Below are 12560 nucleotides of genomic sequence, written 5' to 3'. Positions count from 1 at the left end.
GTGTCCGTTAGCACTGGGGGTGATTTGGGGACCCCAATGGGAGCCGCTCTGCCGGGTAACTCCCCACGGACCTCCCATTCCCCAGTACGCTCATTCTGGGGTGAGACCACTGGCTCGTCTCAGGGCGAGTTCATGATCTCATTTGGCGCATGCAAAGTGGATGAGCTCTTGATTGCAGCATCGGAGAGCGGGCTGGTGCAGTCTGATGCTGAGAACTCAACTGGGCTCCCACCTTCGGGTGTGGTCGCCCAATCGCAGGCCGACATGGAGCTGGTGGCCATGCTTGCCCGGGCGGCTGCGAGTGTCGGGCTGGAGTGGAACCCTCAACTCCTCCCTGAACACTCGCGGCTTGACGATTGGTTCCTGGGCTCGAAGCGCCGCTCACGGCCACACCCCGCCCCAGTCCCTTTCTTCCCGGAGGTGCATGAGGAGCTCACAAGGTCGTGGCGGGCACCTTTCACTGCCCGGACCCGGTCTCTGAGCTCCTCCGCTCTCATTACCCTTGACGGTGGGGCTGCCAGGGGGTACTCGACGATTCCCCAGGTGGATAAGGCGGTTGCAGTGCATCTGTGCCCGCAAAACGCCGCCACATGGGGTAACCGCCCGAGACTCCTGTCCAGCGCCTGTAGGTTTACGTCGTCTAAGGCGACTAAGACCTACAGTGCTGCTGGACAGGCCACCTCCGCCCTGCACGCCATGGCTCTCCTGCAGGTGCACCAAGCCAAGGCACTACGAAATGCACGAGGGTAGTTCTGACCCGGAATTGATGCAGGAGCTGCGCTCGGTGACCAATCTCGCCCTCCAGGCAACGAAGGTAACGGCGCGGACTCTCGGGCAGGCGATGTCCACCCTGGTGGTCCAGGAGAGCCACCTATGGCTCAACTTGGTCGAGATGTGGAAGGCTGACAAGGTACGGTTCCTTGACGCCCCCATCTCCCAGGTCGGCCTATTCGGTGACACCGTCGAGGACTTTGCCCAGTAGTTCTCAGCAGTTAAGCAGACGAAGGCTATTCAGCATATCCTGCCCCGTCTGCTCATCGCCGCAGGAAGCAGATGCCCCCGTCTCACGGCCCGCCACCAAGAACCCGAGGAAGGCTTCTAGCCGCCTCTGAGATGGGTGACCCATCCTGGGTCACACACCTGGTGTTTAAGGCCATCATTATTGTGATTGCCGGACACCGCACATTTATGGCAGACACAACGCTGCAGAGGCGGGCCCCCCGCCGCTGCACACCCAGCTGCAGCACAACCCAGCAGTTGTGATGGATTACGAGGACGGTTCCCTCCTCCCCTGTTGCTGACTAGCCCTATGGTGGGTACCCGGAGCCAGGTAAGTGCTTTGATGTCCTGGGACGAGTTCGGGGTCCGAGCCCCCTCAACGTGGCGCCTCTGGCTCCACCCCCCCCACGAGGCCCCACCCGCCGGTACGTCCGATGCAATTGTCTCCTTGGTCCCCCTTGCCCGGAGCTTGGGGGCATGGCTTGCGCTCCCCAAACCCTTGCGATGGCTGACCGGGACCGTACGACTCGGCTATGCGATTCAGTACTCCAGGCACCCGCCTGGGTTCAGCGGCATCCATTTTACCTCAAATGCAGGGCGAGAATGCCGCTGCCCTCCCTGCGGAGATCGCATCCCTTCTGCGGAAGGACATGGTAGAGCCTGTCCCTCCAGACGAGATGAAGAAGGGGTTCTACAGCCCCTACTTCATCGTACCAAGGAAAGGAAGTGGGTTGCGGCCAATCCCGGATCTGTGAGTTCTGAACCGGGCCTTGCACAGACTCCCGTTCAAGATGCTGATGCGGAAACGCATTTTAGCGAGCGTCCGGCATCAGGACTGGTTCGCGGCGGGAGACCTGAAGGACGCATACTTCAACGTCTCAGTTTCTCAGTGCTGAACTGCCTGAAGTTGTTCAGGCATAGCACGGCGGTCCCACTCAAGCATTTTCATAGGCTCCTTGGGCATATGACGTCCTCGACGGCGGTCACGCCGCATGGGTCGATGCATATGAGACCGCTTCAGCACTGGCGTCAGACTCGAGTCATGAGGTGGGCATGGCACCGTGGCACACATCGCGTGGTCATCACGCCGATCTGCCACTACCTGTTCAGCCCTTGGACGGGCCTTGCATTCTTGTGGGCAGGAGTCCCTGTGCAAGGTCAGGGAGGACGAGAAGCAGGTCATCATAGTGGCTGGGGCACCATCTGGCACCCGCGATCAGACCTCTGGAATGTTCATGTCTGGCCCTTGGATGGGATGCGGAAGACCTAAGTGGCCTACCACCCGCGGTGGTAGACACGATCACTCAGGCTAGGGCTCCCTCTACAAGGTGCCTATATGCCTTGCAGTGGTGTCTGTTCACTAAGTGGTGTTCTTCCCGACGCAAAGACCCCCAGAGATGCGCAGTTGGGTCGGTGCTTTCCTTCCTGCAGGAGAGGCTGGTGGGGCGGCTGTCCCCCCGACCTTGAGGGTGTACGTGGCCGCTATGGCAGCGCACCACAATGCAGTTGACGGTAAGTATTTAGGGAAGCACGACCTGATCATCAGGTTCCTTAGAAGCGCGAGGAGGTTGAATCCTCCCAGACTGCGCCTCATTCCCTCATGGGATCTCTCCATGGTCCTGTGGGGAGCCCCATTTGAGCCCTGGAGTCAGTTGAGCTAAAGGCAGTCTCTTGAAGTCTGCCCTCCTGACTGAGCTCACGTCCATCAAGAGGGTAGGGGACCTGCAGGCGTTCTCTGTCAGCGACACGTGCCTGGAGTTCGGTCTGGAATACTCTCACATGGTCCTGAGGCCCTGACCGAGTTATATGCTCAAGGTTCCCACAAACCCATTTAGGGATCAGGTGGTGAACATGCAAGCGAAGCTGCCCCAGGAGGAGGCAGACCCAGCCCTTTTGTTGCTGTGTCCGGTGCGTGCTTTGTGCATCAACTTGGATCGCACGCAGAGCTTTAGAGGCTCTGAGCAGCTCTTTGTCTGCTTTGGAGGACAGTGGAAAGGGAGCGCTGTCTCCAAACAGAGGATCGCCCACTGGGTCGTTGACGGCATCGCTTTGGCATACCACCAGGTGTGTGGCGGCCTCCTGGGCCCTGACCACTGGCGCCTCTTTGGAAGACATCGGTAGAGCAGCGGGCTGGGCAACACCCAATACCTTCGCGAGGTTCCTCAATCTCCGGGTTGAGCCAGTTCGTCCCATGTGTTGTCAGGTACGAACAGGTAATTTGGCGGGACAACTAGTCTGGTGTACCGCTTGCGTATAGCGCCTTTCCCCTCCTGGTGGGGGAGACGTGCGCTTTTACCCCCCAGCCGTGTTCACGAGACCGTGGACCCTGAATGTCCTTCCTCCTTAGCCCTGTGGCAGGCGAGTTCGCGGAAAAACTCGATGCCAGCCCAGTACGTGTGCTAATAGGCCCTGTACTGCAGTAGGTGCTCCACATGTGCTGGTTACCTGTCTGTAACCCCGTGTGATGTATCTTTCGCAAGACGGTTTCCCCGTTGGTAAACCCGCATCTTCCTTGGGCAGAGTCCCCTCTGCCACCAGTCACCATGTTTGTAGAGCTCTGTCCCCTCTGGGTAGGACCTACCATGGGGACTTCTCCACATGCGACACTGCCGACAAAACTCGGTAAGACCATGTGACATATTTACACACATTACCTCCCCTTTGGGCAGGGTGTGGTCTCTGCGGTGTCTTCCCCTTGGGAGTGACACCTCCCCAACGCAGACACTTTTTTGGGGAGAAAAAGGAGGTGAAGAGGCCATGGCTGGGGTAGCCTGTCGCCATTTTTTGGACAATCAACTTGTCCCCGAGGTGCAGGGGACCGTACGATGCTCGTAGGAGCATTGGGGGAGGTTAAGTGAAGGCCAGGTGTGCTGGCTACGAGGCACGCAGTGGTCTGCCCATCTCACACTGCCAGTCCACATAACATAGTTCAGCTAGTTGTGGCATTTCGTATAGGGACCCCTAGTGTCACTACATTGACACAACGTCAAGTGAGTGACAAATAGGGAACATCTTGGTTACTGTCATAACCTCCATTCCCTGATGGAGGGAACGAGACGTTGTGTCCCTTTGCCACAACGCTGAGCTACCCACTGAAATGGCTGGGACCCTGTCTCGGCTCCTCAGCGCAAAACCTGAATGAGTGGTTGCGAGCCAGCTCCTTTTATACCCGTATGTCTGGGGGATTGGCATGCAAATTCCACTCGCCAATTCCCATTGGCCTTTTCTCAAAGATCAGAGGTGTTCGGGGCTCCCAAGAGCAACCCCTAGTGTCACTACATCGACACAACGTCTCATTCCCTCCATCAGGGAACGGAAGTTAGACAGTAACCAAGATGTTTTTGGGTGAACTATCCCTTTAAAAACCAGATCTGTCACACATGAGGGAAAAACATCATATTTGGGACACATTCAACTGAGGTGTTACTGTTAACATAACATTTACATTTTTGAGTGAACTACCCCTTTAAAACAATCTTGAATCATATCCCAATATGCTCATAATAAATTCTGAATTCTTTCTAAGTACTTCTTTAAAAGATCACAAAATTGCTCTGGCTTCTTAAATGTGCATAACCTAAACAAAGAGAGATGAGAAATAAGTCTGCCAGCAGAGGGAGGAAGAAGCCAGACATGGAGAAAAAACAGAGAAAGTGCGTATGCAAGGAGCGGAGAGAGTACATCTCAAAAGAGTAGTTCACCCAAAAATGACAATTCTCTCATTAATCACTTACCCTGATGCCATCCCAGATGTGTATGACTTTCTTTCTTCTGCAGAACACAAATGAAGATTTTTAGAAGAAGATAGAGCTCTGTCCCATTCTTATAATGCAAGTAAATGGGTGCCAGCATTTTGATGGTACAAAAGTCACATTTAGGCAGTATAAAAGTCACATTTAGGAATCATAAAAGTCTCCAGTTGATCAATTAATGCCTTGTCTTGTGAATAGATAGGTGTATGTAAGAAACAAGTCAATAATTAAAACGTTATTAATTTTAAATCGCCGCTTCATCCAGGGCTCTGATGCTGTTTAAATGGCCGAACTCTCGCATGACGTTCATTCTTCTGTTGTAAATAAGTGCTGCTTCCGAATTCTTGCGTGAACTCACAGACCCGCTTACGTCACGCAACAGCTACATAATGCATCAACTGCTGGCAGGAAGCACTTTTTTTTTTTTTTTTACAATTTGGAATGCCCAATTCCCAATGAACTCTAAGTCCTCATGGTGGCATAGTGACTCTCCTCAATCCGGGTGCCGGAGGACGAATCTCAGTTGCCTCCATGTCTGAGACCGTCAACCCACGCATCTTATCACCTGGCTTTTTGAGCGCGTTACCGTGGAGACATAGCGCATGTGGAGGCTTCACGCCATCCACCACAGCATCCACGCACAACTCACCACGTGCCCCACCAACAGCGAACCACATTATAGTGACCAAAAGGAGGTTACGCCATGTGACTCTACCCTCCCTAGCAACCAGACCAATTTGGTTGCTTAGGAGACCTGGCTGGAGTCACTCAGCATGCCCTGGGATTCGAACTTCAAGGGTGGTAGTAAGCGACATACTCACCCCCTCGGCAGGAAGCACTTTTTAAAAGTAAATAACGTTTTAATTATTGATTTATTTTTTTACACAAATGTATCGATTTGCTTCAGAAGACATTCATTGATCGACTGGAGTCATGTGGATTACTTTTATGCTGCCTAAATGTGACTTTTGGACCATCAAATTGCTGACACCCGTGTACTTGCATTATAAGAACCTGACAGAGCTCTATCTTCTTCTAAAAATCTTTATTTATGTTCTGCTGAAGAAAGACAGTCATACACATCTGGGATGGCATCAGGGTATGTGAATAATGAGAGAATTTTCATTTTTGGGTGAACTGTTCCTTTAAGGAGGACATAGTATGCTTAACTGTCCATCATTGATGCCTGCCAGTAGACTTCGGCTCTCATCTAACTGTCACCTCAATAAATCATTCAGAAAAAAGAAGGCTTTTCAGCTGAGCAAGAGGACGGGTCTTTAACTGGGAGCTATCTGTCAGCTGCAGACACTGTCTGTCCATCTTATTTTCAGTCAGACCATCACTCTCCAAAGGCAGGTCTGTTTGCACAGCTTTCTCTCACCTACTGTGACTTCTCTGCCTGGGAACCTTTCCAAAATAAATTGACAACATTTTTCTCCAGTGTTCTAAAGACTTTGTCTGTTCTTCTGTTGCATTCTGATGAGTTCCATTGAAAGAAGATGAAAGTATATACCCATGTCATCTGCAACCTGCTCATCTTATGACTGCTCCAATGCCATTACATTTACAATTAAATTTATTCATTTAACTAACACTTTTATCCAAAATGACTTAAAAAATTAGTATTAGATGATGACCTGTAATCTTTCATAAATACACTGATGGCAATTTGGCAGTTGCAAATAAACTGTAGGTCTATTAAAGTACACAGATATACAAAATACAAAAGATTTGTATTAGATTGCACTATGTATGTGTATGTGTGTATGTATGTATGTGTGTGTCTGTGTGTGTGTATGTACATATGTGTATAATTATTTTAATTTTTTATTATTATCTATGTCTTGCTTCTGTTTTTGTATTGTTTTTGTATTGCTGTACACTGGAAGCTCCTGTCACCAAGACAAATTCCTTGTATGTGTAAGCATACTTGGCAATAAAGCTGATTCTGATTCTGAAAATAAGCTATGCACACTCACACACATAGGAAAACATTCAGATTACCCTTTAAATATTTTCCTAAAGACTGGACAATATTTTCTTTTATTTTTTTTTTTTATTTTTAAAAAGAAAATTTGTTAACCGAATGGGGCCACCAGGTCTACGTCGGGGGAGGGGGGTGTCCTTCCCAAGGGGACGACACCACAGAGACCACACACCGCCCAGGTATTTTGAGTGGAAATACACTATATTGCCAAAAGTATTCGCTCATCTGCCTTTAGACGCATATGAACTTAAGTGACATCCCATTCTTAATCCATAGGGTTTAATATGACGTCAGCCCACCCTTTGCAGCTATAACAGCTTCAACTCTTCTGGGAAGGCTTTCCACAAGGTTTAGGAGTGTGTTTATGGGAATTTTTGACCATTCTTCCAGAAGCGCATTTGTGAGGTCAGACACTGATGTTGGACGAGAAGTCCTGGCTCGCAGTCTTCGCTCTAATTCATCCCAAAGGTGCTCTATCGGGTTGAGGTCAGGGCTCTGTGCAGGCCAGTCAGGTTCTTCCACACCAAACTCGCTCATCCATGTCTTTATGGACCTTGCTTTGTGCACTGGTGTGCAGTCATGTTGGAACAGGAAGGGGCCATCCCCAAACTGTTCCCACAAAGTTGGGAGCATGGAATTGTCCAAAATCTCTTGGTATGCTTAAGCATTCAGAGTTCCTTTCACTGGAACTAAGGGGCCAAGCCCAGCTCCTGAAAAACAACCCCACACCATAATCCCCCCTCCACCAAACTTCACAGTTGGCACAATGCAGTCAGACAAGTACCATTCTCCTGGCAACCGCCAAACCCAGACTCGTCCATCAGATTGCCAGATGGAGAAGCGTGATTCGTCACTCCAGAGAACGCGTCTCCACTGCTCTAGAGTCCAGTGGCGGCATGCTTTACACCACTGCATCCGACGCTTTGCATTGCACTTGGTGATGTATGGCTTGGATGCAGCTGCTCGGCCATGGAAATCCATTCCATGAAACTCTCTACACACTGTTCTTGAGCTAATCTGAAGGTCACATGAACTTTGGAGGTCTGTAGCAATTGACTCTGCAGAAAGTTGGTGAGCTCTGCGCACTATGCGCCTCAGCATCCACTGACCCCACTCTGTCATTTTACGTGGCCTACCACTTCGTGGCTGAGTTGCTGTCATTCCCAATCGCTTCCACTTTGATATAATACCACTGACAGTTGACTGTGGAATATTTAGTAGCGAGGAAATTTCACTACTGGACTTGTTGCACAGGTGGCATCCTATCACAGTACCACGCTGGAATTCACTGAGCTCCTGAGAGCGGCCCATTCTTTCACAAATGTTTGTAGAAGCAGTCTGCATGCCTAGGTGCTTCATTTTATACACCTGTGGCCATGGAAGTGAATGGAACACCTGAATTCAATTATTTGGATGGGTGAGCGAATACTTTTGGCAATATAGTGTATGTCACATGGCCTTGCTGAGCTTTGTTGGAAGTATGTCATGTGGAGAAGTCCCATGGAAGGTCCTACCCTACAGGGGAGGAGTTTCTACAAGCATGGTGACTGGGGCAGATGAGCCTCGCCCAAAGAAGATGCAGTTTACCAACAGGGAAACAAATTAGCGGAAGATATACGTCGCATGGTGTTACCTATGGGGAACCAACACATGCAGAGCACCTACCCCAGTACAGGGCTTAGTTAGCACATGTACTGAGCTCGGTGGAAATCATCCAGGGAACACAGTTTGTGAACACTACTGGGAGTCAACAGCGCACGTCTTCAGCTCAGGGGAGGTGAAAGGTGCTAGGCGCAAGCGATACACAAGGCCAGCTGTCCTGAACTTACCTGCTTGTGCCTGCCACTACACGGGATGAAACCGGTTCCACCCGGAGGTTGTAGAACCTCGCAAAGGTGCTGGGTGTTGCCCAGCCTGCTGCTCTGCAAATGTCTGTTAGAGAGGTGCCACTGGTCAAGGCCCAGGAGGCCACCACACTCCTGGTAGAATGGGCTCATAGCCCTGCCGGGGACGGCACGTCCTGGGCGTGATATGCAATTGTTATGGCGTCAATTGAGGGGAACAGCTGCCCTTCCAACCTCTCCTGCAGAAAGGAAAGCACCGATCCGACTGCGCATCTCTGGGGGTCTTCGCATCGGGAAGAACACCACTTAGCGAACAGACACCACTTCAAGGCATACAGGCGCCTCGTAGAGGGGGCCCTAGCCTGAGTGGGCGGGCTGCGGCGGAGCCGGTGCATTCACTGCAGGGGGACGCCCTTGGCGACGAGCAGGCGGGATCTTGAGCCACGCCGGGGAAGGATGTGCCGGATAGCCTTCGTCTGCTGCTTCACCGCTGAGAACTGCTGGGAAAAGTCCTCAACGGTGTCACAGAACAGTCCAAGGAACTGTGCCTTGTCGGCCTCTCCCATCTCGACCAGGTTGAGCCAAAGGTGGCGCTCCTGGACCACCAAGGTGGACTTCGCCTGCCCGAGAGACCACGCCATGACCTTCATCGCCCGGAGAGCAAGGTCGGTCACCGAGCGCAGCTCCTGCATCAATCCCGGGGCAGAACTACCCTCGTGCAGTTCCTTTAGCGCCTTGGCTTGGTGGACTTGCAGGAGAGCCATGGCGTGCAGGGCGGAGGCGGCTTGTCCAGCGACACCGTAGGCTTTGGCTGTCAGGGATGACGTAAACTTACAGGCCTTGGACAGGAGTTTTGGGCGCCCGTGCCAGGTGGCGGTGCTCTGCGGGCATAGACGAATAGCCCTTGGCCGCCCCACCATCAAGGGTAGTCGGGCAGGGGAGCTGAAAGATCGGGACCGGGCAGTTAAAGGTGCCTCACACGACCTTGTCAGCTCCTCGTGCACTTCCGGGAATTAAGGAACTGGGGCGGGGCGTGGCGTGGCTGTGAGCGGTGCCGCGAGCCCAGGAATCAATCATCGAGCCACGAGCGTTCAGGGGAAAGCGGAGGATTCCACTCAGGCCTGATGCTCGCAGCTGCCTGGGAAAACATGTCCGTCATCTCCACGTCAGCCTGTGACTGGGCGACCGTACCCGCAGAGGGGAGCCCAGCTGAGACTTCCACGTCCGACTGGATGAGCCCGCTCGAGAGCTCATCACCTTCGTGGTCGAACTTGTCATGAGACGAGCCGGCTTACTCATCCGGAAGCCCGATCGGGGCAGACGAGCGTGCTGGGGAATGGGAGGTCCGTGGGGGGATACCCGGCGGAGATGGTCACACTGGGGTCCCCAAATCGCCCCCAGTGCTAGCCACGCTGGCCTCATACCCATAGGTAGAAGGACCGAGGCGGAGAGCAGCTGGGGTGGCTTGCTTTCTTACGAAGGCAAGCCGCGACTGCAACGTTGCCATGGTCATGTTCTCGCAATGAGTACATGATCCATCCACGAATGCTGTCTCCGCGTGGGTAGCGCTCAGACACAAAAGACTGCGATCGTGATCATCAGAATGCGAGAGGTAACGACCGCAACCAGGAATAACATACAAACGGAATGGCATCTTTAAAAAGACGCATCTTTAAAAAGACGTTCTGTGTGTGCCGCTCTTTTAGAGAAATATACTCTTTTTTTAGAATATACTCCTTTATTTCTGCCGAAGCACCCAGGGGCGTTCTCTGCAGTGCACCAGTGCAGAGGGGGGAGAAGCCGCTGAAATGCTCCGTCAGATCCAGCAGAGGTGAATGAACAGCCGTGGGGATTCAGCTCAGTGAGCATCGACCGTTTGGCTCCGAAGAGAAAATCTGAATGAGTGGTTGCATACCGGCTCCTTTTATACCCGTATGTTTGGGGGAGTGGTATGCAAATACCACTCGCCAATTTTCATTGGCCTTTTTTCAAAGACCAGAGGTGTTTCGGGCTCCCAAGAGTGACCCCTAGACATTGACACAACGTAGAGTGAGTGACAGATAGGGAATGAAAATACATAAAAATAAAATAACAATTTTTACAAAAAAATTAAATTACCCATTTTTTATGGTGTCTCTAATGTCAACATGAAATCAAAATTGAGCCTATTTAGGCTGCTGTATTATTACACATCTGGGTCTTACTGTGGCTTACTGTGTTTCATTGGTGCATATTATTCTAAATGAAGAAAAGTGCTTGTCTTTCTAATCTTTTATCATAATGTATTAACTTCCTCTGCCTCTGAAATGATTTCTTTTTTGGTTGACATCACCAAGCCCTTATTTTTCAACCCCTCCCCTCTGACAGCTTGTCAAATAGAGCCCACTTCTCATTATCCTATCAATTCCTGATGGATATTAAAATCATGTACTGTCCTACATTTTTTGACATCAGTTTTCCTATAACAGAAGGCAGCAGCTAAGCAGTAAAAACAAAACATTTTAATATTACTCAAAGCAATCAAAATGGAGAGAAACATTGTATCATTGTAATATTCTTCAAAAGTAGTCATTATAAAAGTTGCACATTTCATTTTGTGAAACTGTGAGGATGACATCGATGCTGACTAAGTTACTCATACTGTATAAGTAAGCTTTTCTCACATGTATCAATTTCAACATGCATCCTGCAGCCAACAAAACCATTCAATTAATGAAGCCTTTGGCATGCTTAACCCTTAGTCCAACAATACAAACCAAACAACAGAGCAGAGTGCTTTGTTGGCAATTAGATGGGCCATTTAATTTCTTAAAATGGCAATCACCTAAAAGAAACATGGTCTGTTTGCCAGCTTGCCAGAGTAAAATGCCAAACTAGATCTTCCACTTAAAGAGAAGTGTCTCTCTGGCTAAATGTGTTAATGCTCCTTAAGGGAAGGACAACACATTTGCTTCACTAGCTCTGCATCAAACCAGAGAAATTATAAAGGGAGAATATGGACCACTCATTAAAAAATAATTGGGAGAAATCATAACACTCAATATTAGCTGTAAGAATGGAAGTACCATCTTAAAAAGCCAGTTGCCTTTTAGACAGAGGCATTGTCTGTTTGTTTACTTGAAAATGCACATTTGGACCAGTCTCATGATTTGTTTTATTTTTTATGATTTGAGCCAATGAAGCAAAATGTATTAAACATTTGTTGTCAGATTTGAGTCCTGATTTGAAATATTTTATTGCAACATAATCTTGTATAATTTTGGTATTTCCCAATTCAAGTAGACAGGAATAAGCTGCACAGGGGTGTTACCAATATAGCTGCAGAGTGAACAGACTTGCCTTAAAGCGACTCATTTCTTTATCAAAAACTTTCAGCTCAATAGAGCTAATTTAAAATCACAACAGCCCAGCTACACTGAGTAGGCACATCAAAGCACTTGAAAAACGATCACAGTTAAAGGTGCACTCAGTAACTCTTGGACAATGCAACCTCAATCAAAATCAGTAGTTTTCAGTTTCAGATGCCACTGCAGAAATTTACTATTTACAGTCAGCCATGATTACTTTAATACATGAATGAAAGTGTCAAATAACAGGGCGGTTACTGAGATAAAGCAAGTAGTATTTGGCTGATCATGTGATTCTAACAAGGCAGCCCCCATGAGGGGACCCTCTCCATGTAGAATAAAAAAGCTTTTATAAGGATACTGATATGACTGGAGTCTTCATCTCATGTGTGTGGTTATGATTTCATACACATATTGCAAAATTACAATTCATTTCTTTAGGAGTAAAACTTTTTTAATGTGGAAAAAATTACTGAGTGCACCTTTAAATCGTAATGTGGAATCTGAATTAAAACTGAATACAGATCACAAGTGATCTGCAAAGTGAAAATTAAATACTTCAAATAATAATATGGTAGTTGGCAATCAGGTTGGTTCTCTCTAGTAATGTTGCAGACAGAGATGACACGAA

Source organism: Myxocyprinus asiaticus, chromosome 28, assembly GCF_019703515.2.
Source record: "Myxocyprinus asiaticus isolate MX2 ecotype Aquarium Trade chromosome 28, UBuf_Myxa_2, whole genome shotgun sequence".
NCBI classification, from domain to species: Eukaryota; Metazoa; Chordata; class Actinopteri; order Cypriniformes; family Catostomidae; genus Myxocyprinus; species Myxocyprinus asiaticus.
The sequence above is the reverse complement of the archived record's forward strand: the minus strand, read 5'-3'. Positions refer to the sequence as shown.